Genomic DNA, 17,626 nt, shown 5'->3' with positions numbered 1-17,626 from the left:
GAACCTGTGCATCCACCCCATTCACCACCAGAACATCAAGGCACTGCATTGCACAACCATCTAAATCTCCTGGTGTTCTGATTGGTGGGATTTCAGGCAGGATGAGGGAAGCATTCATGGTGACTAGTGTTCCTGACTCAGTCAGTCACCTTTCCTATCTCAAGAGCTTCTCTTTGATCCAGGAAAGTGAAAAAAAAAGGTAGGCCTTTAGCAGCCTTTTGCACCAAGAAGTTGGTTCCACCTCCTTCTTCCCAGCCGTTTCCCCCTCTGGGCTCTGAAGCAGTAGTTTACTCTGGCCACTCTCTCTCTCAGGGGTCCTTTCCACAGTCACAGGGCTGGCTGGGTGGGTGCTGGCTTCCCACATGGTCACTCTGGCTTCCTGCCTCCTCTAGAGTTCTCCAGTTTCCTCCCAATCCATCCCAGAAATCCAGAACTGCTCTAGGTCCCCAGCTCTCACAGCCCTGGTCCTGGCTCCCACACTGCTCTCTGTTCTCCTGGAGGCGGTGGGAACAGGGGGTGGAGGACAGTGGTCACCCACCATTTGCCAAGTACCTCTTTTATACCAAGCACTGGGGCAGGGGCTGAGGAATCAGATAGTAAGACATGGTCCGTGTCCTTTAAGGGCTGGAATTTACCAGAGGAATTCTACCTGGAAATGAAAAGGTGCCATAAAGTATACCAGCTTCAACCAGAGACACATGTGGGGTACTGGGGTACACAAAAGAAGGAGGGATCATCCTTCCTGGGGAGGAGGAGAGGGGCTCTTGAGCTTAGTGTGAAAGATAAGTAGGTATTTTTCACAAACAGGAGAAGGAGGAAGCAGTGGGCTAGAGAATCTTCCTGATAGAAGGCACAGCATGTGGAAAAGCTGGTGGGGACCCTCCTGGAGAACTGTGACTTCGTGGATAACTGTTCAGTGACCACTCTCAGCCTTCTCCCAAAGAGAAAGACACACAGCTCCAAGATGTGTGTAATTCCCCATATCAGACCCTGAAATTTTTCCGTGAATCTCTATTGCCTCTTTAAAACCTTTGTTATATTTTAATGTCATATTCTTCCAACTTACTTCAAGTTCTTCCTCTCTAGTGCATAGCACTGACTCCCTGGCTATATCGCCAGTGTCTGGAGCACTCGGCAGCCCTGATCAGTTTTCTCAGTGCTTGCTGGCAGAAGAGCATCTCTGAGCCGTCCAAGGGTGAGACCCTGAAACAGGTCAGCCTTGTCTGTCAGGATGTGCTTTTTCCCTCCCTGAAATGACTCTCAATTCTTAAGTGTTTCAGCCTCTCTTGAGGCTTGTTTAAACAGTCATCTGCAGCCTGCCCCTTGCCAAGGGAGTTTCTCACATTTACCAGTTTAGAAGCTCCTGTGAGGCTGACCATGCTCGCTCCGTCTGAAATGCCCACTCCTGTACCATGTACTCCCCCAAAGCTGGGCAGTGGCTCAGTCACTGTAACTTCCTTCTGACTGCAAGGTGGTAGCATAAGGATGATCACAGCTCCTGCCAGTGTAAATCTACCTTCCCGGAGTGATGAACTTGTTGACAGTCACAAGGACATCAGGCTGGTGACTAGGGGGATGACGTAATCTGACATGTGCTCCAAGGCTCCCAGACAAGACCCTCACAATATAAGCAAATGTCTGCTCTCCCCATCTGCAGCCACTGCTGTCACCCAAGACTACCCTGAAAGAGCTCAGCATTAGAGCCAAATCTACATTTTATAAGGAGGATGGACGAGAGAGTTTAACTATGTATGCTGGGAGCCAACTCTTTAAATCCTACATTGATATCTCTCTCCTCCCAAGTTCCTATTATGGGACACACTGTATTTTAAATACCTTCATCCTTGAAAATCTCGTGGCTTCTGCCTTCAAACCTGCACATCTCCACCTTCTGAGCACTTAGGAAACAAACACCCATCCAGTTACCAGGGCCCAGAACTATAAATGATGCCATCATGATGCATGTTCTGGCCCGCACGAGCTCTTTGCACTGCCTTGTGCACTCCGCTCTCCAGGACGATGGCACCAAGGCTGCCCCTGCAAATGCTCACTCAAAACCCTGCTCTAGGGGCTTCCCTGGCTACTGCAGGCTTGCTTGATCGCTCCTTTCTTTGAACTCCTCTCTTCCTCTCTCCCTGTCCCTGGAGTATATTTCTGCTGTCTGGTTGGTTCTGTACTCTTGGCATGCTCCACATGCACCTTGGGCCAAATCACCCACATCCATGGTGGCAACTAGTATCTATGTTCTGGATTGAATTGACGTTTGACTTGGACATTGCATAGTTACCTCAAACTGGACATATCCCAAATGGAATCAGTGTCCTTTCCCCAATCCTGCCCTTCCTCCTACTTTCATTAATTTGGGCCATCTGTGTGTGCAGATGACACAGGCATGCAGAACCCAGTCCAGATGCCAGGATCCATCTGGACACTTCTCTCTTCTTCACCTCTGACCTCCAGTTACTCACATCTCTCATGCTTTATGTCTCTGTTCTCCCTCTTCTGTACCCTCTTCCCCATTTCCCCTGCCCCTGCTTGGCTCAGGCCATCAACACTTCTGGACTGATTTCTGCAATCACTTCTGAACTGGGCTTCCTGTCAAAAATGCCCTTTTATTCTCCCTTTCATCAAACTAATATCTGCTAGTAAGTGTGCCATTTGAGGCTGTTAGCTCTGTGAAGACAGGGTTTGTCCCTGCCCTGACTTTAGAGCGCCAGCTTGGATAAGTGTCTGTGACAAGGTAGGCAGTTCAGTGTTCAGGGTAAGACTGTGGCTCCAGAGACAGCATCTGGGCACAATGAAAAGTTCCTAGCTATGTGACTATGGACAAGCCACTCGACGTGCTTGTGCCTCTATTTCCACACATGTCAAAAGGAGTATACTAGGAGGTATTTCACATGCTTGTTTTGATATATGTAAAGGGCTTAGATTAGGGCCTGGCATACTGTTGGCACTAAGTAAGTGCTAGTGTTTATACAAGGCATGAAATATTTATTTGTATGAATGAATGCATAAGTCCTAATTTAGCTTTCGCTTATCTTGCATTGTTTCCTATTGTTTTGGGTCAGGTAGTACCTGATAAATTCTAAGTACCTGGAATCAAGAGACCATGGACTTTTTATTCTTCACAGTACCTAGAAAACTGTTGCGCACATAGCAGATATTCAGCAAATACTTACTGATTGGTTTAATGTTCTAGAGAAGTAAGTACTCCTTCTAATAAAACCCTATGTTGTGCTGAGAGACCCCTCTCCATGTGTCCCTTGCCCTGCACACATCTTGCAAGCAGAGGCCTTGACAGCTTTTGTTATAGACTCTTTTCAAGGATATTTGCATAGAGAACAGCCATGGAAAATAGAGATTAGTACCTTCCTCTGAAGCAGAGGGCAGCCTTGTTTACTGTCCAGTGTAATAAAGATAAAGTCTCCCTCTGGGGCAAAAACTGGGTCAGCTTGCTTGCAATCTGTTATAAAAGATTGAACGGATGTTTTAAGCCTGAGGTTTCTCAGCTGTAATGCAAAACCACTGCAATCTTACCATCCACATACACTGTTCTACCTCACACCCATGGAACGCACGGGCAAATGGAAACAACAGGAGCATGAATTTTAGGCTACTTGTTATGCCTTGGGTAATAGACTCCCTTGGCTCTGACCCAGGAGTCTAGTGTCTTCTGACAGCATCCACAAAACTGTGGCAGGCTCACTTGTTAGTTTGCAAATAGGATAAAATCTCAGACCCTTCACAGTTCCTGACATAGTGTTGGAAAGAAAAGCACATTCATCTAATTGCTGGGTTCAATATCATTCAGATATTCAGAATCTATTTAGAGGTATGGGGGACTAAATAAACAAGACCTCCAATTTTAAATTCTCTAAGCACTGAGTCCTAAAGTTCTAGTTTCTCATGGTGCCTCTCAGTATTATCGTTATGTTATTCTAACCTGCAGAACAGAACCAGTGAAAACATTAAATAAGTTGCTTTGAATTTTGCTCTGAGAACATACTTAGAATCCTTTTCTCCAGCTACACAGTTGGGTTAATTTAGGTAGTTGTTCAGTTGCCACAGGGCAGCGTCTAGAGATTTTTTTTTAAGGGGATTGTGTTATTCTTAAAGCACAATGGGATTCGTCGCCGAGATGATGAAGGCTCCACAAACCCTATGGTGTGATGAAGAGTTAAAGGAACTGGAGTAGTTAACTAAGGAGAAGTGTGGACATTATCACACATTTGAAGGCCTGTCAAAGGTAAGCACTATTAGATTTGTCTCCAGAGTGTGGGACTTGGCCCAAAGGCTGTAAGCACAAGAGAAACAATTTTCAGCTCAGTTTAAGAAAGTGTTTCAAATCGTAATGGGTTGCTTCAAGGGACAGTGTTTTCCTCATCATAAGAAGGACTTAAATAGGGGCAGGATGAGTTAATCAGGTGGTTTTATAAATCTTAAGATTTACTAAGAGTTTAAGACAGCATTATGCAAAATGATTATGTTGGCTTAAATTAATACCTGTAATATTTCTGACCATGTAACTGATATATTTCACTCTGTACCTTGCTAAATGAAAGACACTTTTTCTGTTTGAATTTGTTTAATTCACTGACAGATGGTTTATATTTTGTTGATAATGGTCGCTACTTGTCTCTGTAACTATTTCTGGGTTTTACAACCATGCAGTTGAAAAAATAGTGAGACTATAAAAATCACTAATCATAGACAATATTATTGACAGTTTTCTGTGTGCCAGGCACTGTGTTAAGGGCTTTCTATGATATACCCCATTTGACTCTACAATAACTCTCTGAAGTCAGCACTGTGTGACCTCCTTTTACAGATGAGGAAACTGAGACACAGGGCAGCATGTGGTTTACCCAAAGTCACGAGCTTAAGTACCAGAGGAGAGTGTGAATCTGGAGCAGTCTGATTTCTAAGGCAGTGCTCTTGTCAACTACACATTTAAAACAGAACCAGGTGGGGCACGGTGGCTCATGCCTGTAATCCCAGCACTTTGGGAGGCTGATGTGGACAGATCACTTGAGGTCAGGAGTTCAAGACCAACCTGGCCAACATGGTGAAACCCCGTCTCTTACTAAAAATACAAAAATTAGCCAAGGCTGTTGGTGCACACCTGTAGTCCCAGCTACTCAGGAGGCTGAGGCAGGAGGATCTCTTGAGCCTGGGAGGTGAAGGTTGTAGTGAGCCTACAGCACACCACTGCACTCCAGCCTGGGTGATGGGTGATGGCAGTGAAACCCTGTCAAAAAAAAACAATCAGATATGGAAAAAGAAAGATCATGAGTTGTTAAGGAGGTATGAAATGTGATAATTTTCCTAAGGTATCAGAGGAAGAGAGATTCATGTATTCTGTTAGGATATCAAAATAACCCAAGGGCTACTTATTCATTTCTGTCAATTGTGGTGTTACAGCTGAGTTTCTGGAGGTTATTTTAAAAGATGAAGTATTTCACAACACTGCCAGTATGGGAACATTTTTCTTTAAAGAAAACTTTGTATTTTTTTTTCTGATGCTTTTGAACTTGCTGTTCAAAGGGGAACAAGCAAGTTTTAAAAGCTAACGATTTCTAAATACAGTTAAAAACCTGTACACTTTATGTCCAGGGAATGTCTTTTTCATAGTGAAGGTTTTCAGTCACATAATATAACTATGCTACAGTTATGTAACATTTTAGGATGGTGCAATGTTGGATATGTTGCAGTTTTTTTTTCAGGACTGAAAACTCTAAGGTTGATGCTGGTAGATTCCAAGGATAATACCATTATCCCTGCGGACTCAGCAGTAGGATTATTAACGCTTGGGATGACTGCTCCTCTGACAAGTAGATGATGAAGTTTTGTTAAAAGTGGATTTTAAAAAATAAGAGTGCTATTTTTCCAATGTGAAAAAGTCATTAAATAAAGATGGCATAAAAGAGGCATGGCTTTCCATGAACCTAATAACATTTTCAAAACCTTGAAAAGCTATGAGGCCCAGATGGCTTATACTTGGCACTGGCAAACTGGGGCCAGATAGTAAATGTTTTCAGCTTTGTAGGCCACATACAGTCTGTCTTGTAACTATTCAACTCTGTTGGGTAGAATGAAAGCAATTGTAAATAATATCAAAACAAACGAATTTGACTGAGATCTGACAAAACTTATAGACAATGAAATTTGCATTTCATGTAATTTTCAGTGTCACAAAATAATATTTCTTTTTTATTTTTTAAAAAAACCATTTAAACATATAAACCTTGTCTTTAGCTCACATGCATACAAAAACAGTCAGAGGGCTGGACGTGACCCTTGGATGAACCTGGCTTAACCTGGATTTAGCCTGGCTATATCTTGCAGAATGAGCAGAATCCTTGAGAGCTGGCAAGAGAGGCCAGTGAGTCTGGTCTGGGCACATTTCCATCTCTTCTTTCTTCAACCCCTCTTCACTCCTGGATTTCCCAAAGATCACCTGCTTCCAGTCAGGAGCATTTAACATATGCAGTACACATCAACTGCCTTCGTGATTGTGACTACCAAATAGTGGGCACTGTTATCTGTGTTACAGGTATTACCTTGTCTTTGGTTCTGTCAGTCATCCTCATAGAAAGTGATTCAAGGATTGCTACTGAGTTTACCTCAAACAAGATTTAAGTTCAACTTGCAATGCTTTAATAGTAATAACAAAATGTCTGTCTCTCCGCTGGTTCATAGCTGCTGCTTACTAGTGACACAATGCTTCTCTGTGACAGAGCCTAGACAGATAGATGCCTCATTCCCTCTTCTTGGTAGAATGCATTTCCTAACCTTGCTTGTAGGTAGTGGAGGTGATGTAACTGGTTTTAGCTAATAAGCAATGTATGGCGTTCGCAGGCCTGAGTCCAAAAACATCCAGACTGATCTATCATGGTCTCTCCTTTCTCTCACATCCACCCAGCTAAAAGCAAAGATGGCAGAGCTGCTAGAACTCTGCAATGGGTGGAGCCACAGAGTAGAGAGAGGGCGTCACTCAGCAGAGCTGCGCAACCCACAGTGGACATTGATTGGGGAAGAAATAAATAATTACTGTTTTGAGCTACTAGGATTGTGGGGTTGTTAGAGTAGCTAATATTAATTATCCTGACTAACATACAATAGTTTTGCAATCCTGCCTGCTATAGTTTGAATGTCCCCTACAAAACTCATGTTGAAACTCAATCTCCACCATGGCAGTATTAAGAGGTAGGCCTAAAATTAAGAGGTGAGAGGGTCATGAGGGTTTTGCCCTCATGAATGGATTAAACCATTAAGGGATTAATGAATTAATAAATTACCATGGGAGGAGAACTTGCTGCTTATAAGAAGAGGAAGAGAGACCTGAGCTAGCATGTAAGCATGCTTAGCCCCCTTGCCATGTGACACCGTGTGCTGCCTCAAGACTCTGCAGAGAGTCCCCACCAGCAAGAGGGCTCTCCTCAGATGTGATCCCTCAATCTGGGACTTCTCCACCTCCATAACTGTAAGAAATATATTTCTTTTCTGTATAAATTCCCCAGTTCTAGGTATTCTAAGTAACAGAAAATGGACTAATGTACTACCCAAGGATTTTTTTCAACTTCCTCTCCTTGCCTTTGATGGGGTTTATTGGCAATCTCTTATATTGCAACAATTGCAATCTTGTGACTCATAACATGAGAATTTGATAAAAAGTTCACAAAACTGAGCAAACACACTTCTGGGCATTTATCTCAGATAACTGAAAATTTATATCCAGACAAAAACCTGTGTAAGGTGTTCCCAAGTAGTTTTATTTGTAATAGCCAAAGCCCAAAAACAACCAACATGTCCTGCAATAACTGAATTGCTAAACGAACTGTGGTATATGCATACCATTGAGTGCTACTCAGGAATAAAAATAAATGAACTATTGACACATGCAACCACTTAGATAGATCTCAAGTTCATCATGCTGAATGAAAAAGAAAAGCCAGTCTCAAGGTAATACACTGTTATTCCATTTACATAAACATTCTCATTCATATATAAATACAAAGTTACAGTGATGGAAAACTCATCACTATAGTGATTGGTGGTTGCTAAAGGTTAGAGGTGGTGGGAGTGAGGGAAAGAAGTGGGTGTGACTTTATGGGTAGCATGAGGGAGAGACCTTCGTAGTGATGGAATAGTTCTTTATCTTGATTGTAGTGGTGACTATAGGAATACACACATGTGATAAAATGACCTCAAAATATACATCCACATTATATCAAAATCAGTTCTGTGGTTTTGATATCGTACTATAACTATGCAAGGAGTAATCATTGAGGGAAACTGGACGAAGGGCACAGGGACTTCTCCATATTCTTTGTGCGATTTCCTATGAGTCTATAATTATTACAAAAGAACAACCATTCATTCATTAAGTCCTTACTCTATCTCATTTAGTCCTAACAACAGCATTATGAGGTGGGTATTTTTACCTGTTTTACACGGGAGGATTCGAAAGGTGAAATAATAGCAAAGAGCAGGCGCTAGAAAGTGACAGAGCTGGGATTCAGGTGAGTTTATCCGCTTCCACAGATCCTGTTCTGCATACCTATCCATACCTCTACATTTTATGTATTAAAAAATAGTTTTTGATACCATTTGGTAAATGGATTTTGACAAGAAAGCAAAAGAAAAACAGCAGAACTTAAAACCATTTTATGCCAGCAGGAGCTCTAGATGACACTTAATTAAGTTAAAATGGGAGGCTAATTGGCATCAGGTCCAGAACATCTCCACAGCTCAGCGTTCCACAATAAAAACAGAACACATTTGCTCACCCAAATTTAAGAATATTTGCTAATTAATTATGGCCCAGCTTTCCTCATCTAATATATAAATTCTGAATTTCCTTCCCTAACATGGAATTGATTTTATTGTTGCCTTACTTTTCTAGCTATATTTTATATCCAGAAGAGCACATGAATCATCTTTTTTCATAAATTTCAACAGAAAGATCATGAGAATTCAAAACAATTTCACTTCAAAAAATTATTCAAAGAAATATATTTGAGAATATAAAATGGGCTATGGAGATTGTGTGGTTTGGACCTCTGAGGAGTGCTCCCCTCTGGTCCACTTGATTAGTTAGACTGGATCTGGGGTGTTTTGAAATTGCATCCCATACACAGCATTAGCTGCTTCATGCTGGACCCCAGTGCTGCCATTTGAGGGAACCCTGTGGAGTTTGGGGAGAGCTAAGCAGACTTGTTTCCAAGAGCCCCACAGAGTGAGCGATGCTGATTTTGATCATTTGCAGAGTGTGGCTATGCTGCAAGTGACAAAAATGAACAGTTACAAGGCTGAGGGCAAAAACCTACAGTAACCAAGAAATGGTGGTTTATAATTTTAAGGGAGAATAAATAAGGAGAACAACCTGCCCAGAATCCTTGCCTTTTTGTTCTGAAATTCAAAGACCCTTTCTTGATTCTGTCCTTATTTTTTTTAACTCTACAACTAATTTGTTAGCAAGATCTATTATTTCTATCTCTAATTTTATACATATTTTTGAGATACTTATTTCTATTTTCATGATCCTGGTCCATAATGTCCAGTCTGGTCTATTAATTGTTCTCCCTGCCATGACTCTTTGTCTACCTCCAATTTGTGCCACAACGTATAGCCAGAGTGGTTTTCTTAGAATGGAATTTAATCAAATAATTCTCCTATTAAAAATCTTCCAGTGATGTCTCATTTCATTTTAAATAAAATTCAAGCTTTTAACCAGGGACTGGAAGGCCCTAAAATCTGCCTGCTGCCTCTCTTCAAACTCATTGCCTGCCAGCTCTTCCTCTTGCTCAACCTGTTCTTGGCACACTGACGTTCTTGCAGTTTCTCAGTCATGCCAAACTGTTCCACCACTGGGCCTTCGCACATGCTGCTCCCCCTGAGAACTGCTCCATGGGATCTTTACATAGAAGATTCCCTGGTTTTAATCAGCTCCCCCCAACTCAAATTTCTTCTTCTCATAGATGCTGTCCCTCAAATATGATAAGCATACCTAAAGTGGCTTTCTTTTCATTATCTCCATCTTGTGGTTCTTATTCAGCTTTCTTTTTTAGCATTTATTACTTCTTGAAATTATACACTGCTTTATTTGTTACTTATTTATTATCCAGAACTCTCAATCAAAACAAATTCTTAATGGACAGGGACACTGTCTATTTTGTTCTCTGCTGTATCTTCAGCATGTGGTGTCTGGCTCTGTCACCCAGGCTGGAGTGCAGTGGCATGATCTCAGCTCACTGCAACCTCCACCTCCTGGGTTCAAGTGATTCTCATGCCTCAGCCTCTCGAGTAGCTGGGATTACCGGTGTGTACCACCACACCTGGCTCTAATTTTTGGATTTTTAGTGGAGATGGGGTTTCGCCATGTTGGCCAGGCTGGTCTTGAACTTCTGGCCTCAAGTGATCTACCCCCCTTGACCTCCTAAAGTGCTGGGATTATAAGTGTGAGCCACTGCACCCGCCCTGAACCCCACTCTTCCCTGCACACCTGGCTGATGTTGCAGTGTGGCCTTGTCCCCCTGCTCACGTGGAGTGGTCATCCTGAGCCCTTAGCTTTCATCCAAATGTTCAGTCCAGCCTTGCCCTAAGTTCATCTGCCACAGTGCTCTATCCTCTCGACTTGACTCAGCCCCTTCCCAGGGGAAGCTCTCAGACGGCGTTTGTTAAAATTTAATTTGAGCCACAAAACCTAGTGTCAGACCAGAACAAATAAACACTGCACAGGAAAACATGACCTTATCACCCATTGCATTCTATCAGATTTCCTTTTACTGTTTGAAAGTGAGCCTGTTGCTCTAGGCCTATGGAGATACAGCCTCCAGAGATTGTCAAGTCTAATCGCAAAACCCATCTGAGGGAAATGTATGGGAAAATACCCAGATCTGAATACCAGCCCCGCCCTTCAAGCTTACCCTGCTCACCAGGCTTCTCAATTCATTGCTTGAAATCAAGAATGTTGAGCTTTCCAAACCCAGGTTTCTGAAACTGAAATTTTCCATGGAAAGCTGGAAGGGTGCTCCTGGGAATATTAAGTACTGTGATGGATTAGGTAACAATGGGATTATCCATACACTTCAGACAGCCTTAGAAAATCATAATGATGAAAGACATTCAGGCAGCATGGACTCTTTTTATTACATAAGAAAGCGTGGGAACATGTGAGAGACATAGTTTGGTTCCTCTCCAGAGCTCCTTCCAGAGCTTGCCAGGCCTCACCAACCGACTAACATTTGTTAAAATATTTCAGATCTTGATAATGAAGAAAAACTACAAAGTAGTTTTATTTCTACTGTAGGAACATTCTGCCAGTGATCTGTTCTGAAAGCATAAAAGTTGAAGCTGTCACAAAGAAAAAAGGGACAGAGAATGACTCTGGAATTCTTGTAAAAGAGGCAGTTTATGAAGTGCCATTGATTTCAGCTTATTTAAATAGACTTGGGCTTGAAACTTTGAAATGAAAATAGCTTAACATGCTTAAGTCTACAATTAGGCAATTAAAAGTTATACATTATTCACTGCTTATGAAGCTTAAATCCAATTGCTCTGATCTGGGGAATTTTTAGAAGTTATTGAATCTAAGCTCTTATTTCTAGATTTAGACAGGATTAGACCTATGGTGTGTTGGTGTTGTCTACTCAAAACAAATGAGGAACAGGCCCCTGTCCCCTTTGCCATTTTTTTTACAATTCTAAAGGATTCTGACAATCCAGCTCCTTATGGTATCAATGGAAAGTCAGAGGAAAATCACCATTCACTTTGCAATTTATATTTTTAAAGGTGATTTTCATTTCATGATGCAATACATTTTTTTCAGAGAATGAATTTAAATGGTTACCTTAAGGAGAGATTTGTCCATCATTCGGACAGTATTTTGAGATATAAAAATTTAAATGAAAAGATCTGGTCTTTAAAGTCTAAACTCTAATTATAATTTGAGAGACAAAAAAAAATTACCTGAAATTAGTAATAGTAGTCATTAGAGCAAACATCTACTGAGCACCCCATAAAAACCATTATAAGGTAGGTACAATACTCATTGCTATGTTACAGATAAAACCAAATGTCTTATTCCAGGTCAAAGGACCAGTAAGTGGAGAAGCAGGATTTGAACTTGGGTCTCCTGTGTTCCTCCTGCTGATGGGGACTGTAACAACTTTCCCCATGTGCACTCGCATGGGAAGTGAGCCGTGAGAGACTTAGAGGCATTTAGAGCCATGGTTTTCAGATTTTATATTTTATAGACTAACATGATTTTTTTAAAAAGTAGAGAGGAAATCAATATATGGTTGCCAGGTATTTATTGCGCCAAGTAAAGATATTTTTAAAACTACCATCCATTTTTGCCATCTTCCCACTAAAAATAAGGATATTTTAACATCAAAATGTATGAGGACATAATTTGAGTAAAAACCAAAAGGTTTATACAATCTGAAGAGAAACCAGAATGAAGAAGGACATAATTTTAGAATAAAAGAAAACCCTTCAAATTGAGGAGTTTAATTTTATGAAAACCTCACTTGAGAAATATGAATTTTTATTTTTCTGTTTATTTTTTATTTTTTATTTTTATTTTTTTTTGAGACGGAGTTTCTGTCCTGTTGCCCAGGCTGGAGTGCAATGGCGCAATCTCGGCTCCCCGCAACCTCCACCTCCAGGGTTCAAACAATTCTCCTGTCTCAGCCTCCTGAGTAGCTGAGATTACAGGCACGTGCCACCACGGCTGGCTAATTTTGTATTTTTAGTAGAGATGGGGTTTCTCCATGTTGGTCAGGCTGGTCTTGAACTCCCGACCTCAAGTGATCTGCAAGTCTTGGCCTCCCAAAGTGCCGGAATTACAGGCATGAGCCACTTTGTCCAGCCTATTTTTTTATTCTTTGATATGACTACAGATCAGTGAAAATGTTGTCACAGATCAGCACTGCTCTATCGACTGGCATTTGGAAAACACTAGCTCAAGGACAGTGGAGAAATTTCTGATGAAAGATGTAAAACATCTCGACAAGATAAGGACAGAAACAATTCAGCAACCACATCCAGTTCAGTGTTTGCCCAATTCTTGTGTTTGGAGTCTCTCTAGCCCTGCAGAACCTCTTCGGATGATCCTTTGAAGCACTCATCTTTAGCCACTGGAAATGCTCTGGAAGGCATAAAAACAAGAAAGAAACCACCTTAATCGTATTCAGAGCTTTAACTGCACTAGATGCTCTAAGTCTTTCAAACCCAATTCATTTTACTCTCTATTTTTCAGTCTCTCACTTTTGCTCATTCTCCTGTTTCATGTTGTGCTTTAGAGTTCAATGGCCCTGTCTCTCCATCTAGAATTTGGCATCCTTCCACCGCTATTCAAATTTTCCTACAGTCTCAAATAATATAGATATCTTTGGGCAATCCACCCCTCCAGCTCAAACATTCCAGGAATCCTTATCTCGGGGCCACATCCTTAGCAGGCATTCTCTACCTGTTTTACTTCTGTCTCACTGGAGTGAACTAGATAATAACAAAAGCTTTTCTATATCCTATACAAACACTGCAGAGTCTGTGTAATCTATAGCGTGTGATAAAACGATGTGTAGAGGACATCTGCTGTTTTTACCTGTAAAGCATTCCCTACTCCTTGTTTTGAAAGCAGCACTCCAATTTTACTGAGGGGATAACCCATACCATGTGAATATATTCTTGAAGAAACTGTCAATCAAGGTGGTGCAGACCTGCAAGCCACCTTTGCCACCATGCCAAAGGGTTGGCATAAAAGTATCCATACTAGGCAGATAAGACTCTCTTCCATGAATCTGGAATTTGAACATCTAACCTAACAGCACAGGGCAGAAAAATCATCAGAGGTGAATCATTCTGATCATGGCACTTTGAGTAGATTTTTTAATTTATGAAATGTCATTTCCCAGAGCATCCTTGCTTCCTATTTTTCCTGATTCAGTCTTCCTTTCTGTTCTCTGCTGCTTTATAGCTTTTATAACTAACCTTCCTTCCCCTCTTGTTTGCTTAAGTTAATCGGAATCTATTTCTAATGCTTATAATAAAACATGGTAGCTAACACATTTTGTTTATTACTATTATTCATAATAAAAATTGCTAAGGTATACTGTGGTCTTACCATGTGAGTGCTGGGCTGTGTGTTTTGCATGCTTCTTGATCTCCACCGTTACCTCAGGGATAGTTAGATTTATTGCCAATTTACCCTTGAGCACAGTTAGACTTAGCGAGACTAAGTAGTTTGCCTGAGATTATGCTACCAGGTAGAGGAGGCAGGGTTTGAACCCCAGGTCTGTTTGACTTCTCGAACTGCCTCTAGTCATGACAAGTACAGTATATATTGTTTTAATACTGTGGGTTAAGCACAGATCTTCTCAAGGAAATATATAAAGCCTCCAATTGAAGACAACTCTTTTCTGATCTTTGTATAGATAGCATTCTGAATATCTGAACTCTCCAAGTTTTGAGACCCACACTGAGAAAATATGCATGCAGAATTCCTTTTAAGCATTTTCATTTTTCTTTTTGCTGGATATGCCATATGTTAAATAAGGAACGTATCTAGACATCTAATGCAGTGCTGCAATACTGGCATGTCAGCTAGAGGAAAGAATGGGAGGGAAGAGGTGCATGGTGAGCCCTGACTGTTCAGTCAACAAGTGCTAATTGAGCACCTGTTCTTTGCTATGTGCTATGCTAGGCACTAGAAGTACAGAGCAGAAAAGACACAGCTCTTGCCGCCTGCTAAATGAGAATATCATCCAAACACTTGTTAAAGATGGTAAGGCAGACTTTATTTAAGAGAGCTATGGTGATAGGGCCACCACCATGGGGTCTTGCAGTGGAGAGATTGGACAACTCCAACTCCAACAAGGATAAGTGGGAATTTATAACCAAGGGTGGGTCAGTGGATGGAAAATTACTAGAGGAAACATCAAGGATAAGGAGTTCCTGATTAAAGTGACTGGATACGATTACTGCTGAAGGCAGGCCATGATGATAAGATATCAAAGTGGTCAGATACCAAGGGTGGGAGATTTTTTCACTAATCTGATTTAGCAGGATTCCTGCTCAAACTAGATTCTATAAGAACACAGAATTTCAATCCTAGTTCTCTATTTTTCTGTTCAGTAGGCTTTTAGAACTCTGCATATTTTTTAAAAGTTGATTCTAACCTTGCCCCCTGTATTTTACTCTAGAGTAGCTCTAGTTCTGTCCAAAAGAAATATAATGCAAGCAGCAGCATGTATAATTCTAAATGTTCTAGTAGCCACATTGTAAAAAGTGAAAACTGAAAGATAAAATTAATGTTAATAACATATACTATTTAACTCAATACAAAGTATTTTTATTTATCATGTAATCAAAATAAAAATTATTAATGACTATATTTTATGTTTTTTAAACAAAATCTTCAAAACCCAGTGTGTATTTTATACTTACAATATGCCTCAATTCAGATGCTAAATTTTCATCAAAATATTTTATTGGTACTTGGTTTTCATAAACTTTGGATTTGAAAAAGTAGATATACATACTCAAATTATTTGAAACATAAGCTTTCCAATAACTGAATGAGCACCAAAAATCATTATCCTTCACATTTGCATCCATATTGACAAAACTGGTTCATCATTTTTCAAAAAATGAATTTGATTTTGAAGCAAAAGCAGGCCAAGTTCAGGACTCAGAGAAGTCTAAGATTTTGGTCAAAGGAGAGGGTCTTTGTCAATCCCAAAGAGCCTAAAAGATAAACAATCTAGAACAATGTTTTAATTGTGAGATAATTAAAATAATAAGTATTTCAAATTAATTACTAATTTTGATTTAGATAGGTACCACTGTAACTTGTGCTCCACATATAAAATATTCTAGTAAATATGTTACAATGTTACACCAGTGCATAAAAAATGAGCATTCAAACTGAATCAACCCTTTGACAATAACAAGAAATGATGAAGATGCTCAACACACACTATATAGTGACACAGGATTTTCTTCTTGGTCACTTTGCAAGCTGGGGACCTCCGGCCAGTGACACCCTGCCTGGGCACACTACCCACAGCAGGAGATGGCCCACCCACTTGGCTGCTAGGGCCAAGTCTGTCTTGCACACCAGTCCCCAAGTTCTTGTCCTACAACCAAGAAGAATGAGAATGTGTTGACAGTCTAAGAGTGAGCAAGGCAGGTTTTTAAATTTAGTTTAATTAATTTTAAGTTCCAGAATACATGTGCAGGATATGTAGGTTTGTTACATAGGTAAACATGTGCCATGGTGGTTTGTTGCACCTATCAACCCATTGCCCAGGTATTAAGCCCAAGGCAGGGGTTTTTACTGAGTGATGAAACAGCTTTCAGCAAAGGGAGGACATGAGAGTGGTCCCCCTACCTAAAGGCGGGAAAGTGCCCCCCAATGTGACTGAGTCCTGGGCTTTCATGGGCTCCGAATGGGGAAGGGGCAGGCCATAGGTAGTATTTGAAAAGGCAACATTCGATTGGTTAAAAGGCATTATTCAGAAAAATTTAATCAGGAAAGGGTGGGCAAACAGGAACAAAAGTTCTCACTCTGGGTTGCGGGTTTCATCCAGGACCAGCAGTCCGGTCTTTCAGCCTTCAGACTGTTTTTGGCTTGAAGGTGGGGTTTCACCAGAGACCCACCCCTGTCTGCTTAGGCATTTGGCTGCCTCCTGTTGCTACGAGCAGAATAAAGATGGTGTCTTACATGTTGCAGTGCTTGTAAAACTTAGTTTACTGAAACAATAAAGTTATATTTAACAGAAAAATACTTTACATAGCCTTGGTTTTAAAATTTAAATGTAAACTAATTAAAATAAAATTAAATTAAAAATTTATCTCCTCAGATGCACTAACCACATTTCAAGTACCCAGTAACCATGAAAGGAATGCTTGCTACAGTGTCAATAATCAGTACTAAGAGGGAAGTTTATAAGTGCTTACATCAAAAAAGAAGAAAAACTTCAAAGAAATAATCTAATGATGCATCTTAAAGAACTAGAAAAGCAAGAGCAAACCAAACCCAAAATTAGTAGAAGAAAAGAAATAATAAACACAAGAGAAGAAATAAAATTGAAATGAAAACAACACAAAAGATCGATGAAATAAAATGTTGGTTTTTGAAAACTTAAACAAAATGGAGAAAGCTTTAGCCAGACTAAGTAAAAAAGAGAGATGATCCAAAATAAATAAAATCAGAGATGAAAAAGGAGATAGTACAAATGAGCAAAATTCTAAGTGCCAAGGAAAAGAAAAGCTTATTTATGACTTAGCTAAGACAGGTATGATCATTTATGTTGAAATTGAAACTTTCTACAATACAAACCAAAAAAACAATTTTACATGTTTTTACAATATGAATCAATATGTACAAGCTTTTAATTGTAATTGACAGAATTGTGTATATTGGCTATAAGAACCACAAGAATAATTTAAGGAACGCTTTGTTTATAATAGTATATATAGAGCTGCTTTTCAATGTCTGCAATATACCTTTGAATTTCATGTTAATAACACCGAGTTGACATAAGAATTAGCAAATTTACTAAGCTTGGACAGCTATGCTTTTGCTTCAATGTCAAATCCATTCTTTGAAAAATGATGA

General features: G+C 40.3%; 1 protein-coding gene across 1 annotated transcript in view; it reads right to left on the bottom strand.

The window, feature by feature from the left end:
- The window catches only part of LOC134730975 (uncharacterized), a 98,354-nt gene that overhangs the window by 28,129 nt on the left and 52,599 nt on the right, over positions 1-17,626 (bottom strand). The window contains exon 5 of the mRNA XM_063606770.1: positions 10,929-13,153. The gene's annotated coding sequence lies outside the window, so the exon portion shown is untranslated. The remainder of the gene's footprint in view (positions 1-10,928; positions 13,154-17,626) is intronic.

This window comes from Pan paniscus, chromosome 7 (genome assembly GCF_029289425.2).
Source record: "Pan paniscus chromosome 7, NHGRI_mPanPan1-v2.0_pri, whole genome shotgun sequence".
In the NCBI taxonomy this organism is placed as follows: Eukaryota; Metazoa; Chordata; class Mammalia; order Primates; family Hominidae; genus Pan; species Pan paniscus.
Note: the sequence above shows the minus strand (reverse complement) of the source record. Positions and strands in the feature narration are given on the sequence as shown.